This window comes from Corvus kubaryi, unplaced genomic scaffold (assembly GCF_017639235.1).
Source record: "Corvus kubaryi isolate FWS band 111438036 unplaced genomic scaffold, C.kubaryi_AGA036_p1.0 134, whole genome shotgun sequence".
NCBI lineage: Eukaryota > Metazoa > Chordata > Aves > Passeriformes > Corvidae > Corvus > Corvus kubaryi.
Window position 1 is genome coordinate 6,888,748 of NW_024580668.1, and position 728 is coordinate 6,889,475.

A 728-nucleotide genomic window follows, 5' to 3' on the forward strand; every position below is an offset into this window, starting at 1 on the left:
GACACTTTCTGTCAGATCCTTCAGCGCGACAGTCAAAAGGGCAAAGCCCTGCCCTTTGTTGCAGCGGGAGGTTTTCCATCGCGGAGCTGACTGTGATCCCCATCCGCTGTGATCTCCATCCTTCCCCGACCACCGGCCTCGTTCTCCGGCCATTATGGGTCAGGGGGCTCCGAACTGCACTTATTTTACATTATTTCATTTCAGAGAATTGTGTGAAATACATCTCAGTGCGTACAAGAGGGGAAAAGTGATTTTTTTTTTTTTTTTCTCCCGGCAAGGTCCGGAGGAGGCTGCGGCACTGCCCCGCTCCAATACCCACCATCCTCCATCCCGCCGTGGGGCTTAGGGGACGCGCCCCGCTGAGGGCGCACAGCCGCCCCTCCCGGGACCAGGCGCACCTGCCGGGGGCAGGAAACACCCGTGGAGGCGCAGAGAGGTCCGGAGCAGGAGCAGGACCGGAGTTAGGACAGGGACCGGGACCAGGACAGGGAGCGCTGCCGGGGTCCCGCCGCCGCCCCCGCCTCAGCGCAGCCCCCGCGCTGTCCCGGCGTGCCCCGCGCGCCGCGCGCCCCCGCCCTCCTTCACTTCCGGTGTCCGGCAGTGGCAGCGCCGCCGGCGGCGCCCCCGCTCCCCGGGCGCGAGGGGAGGGGGGCGCGGCAAAGGGGCGTGACCGGCGGAGGGGCCGCCGCCCAATCACCGCCCGCCGCTGGGGGAGAGTGGGCGGGGAC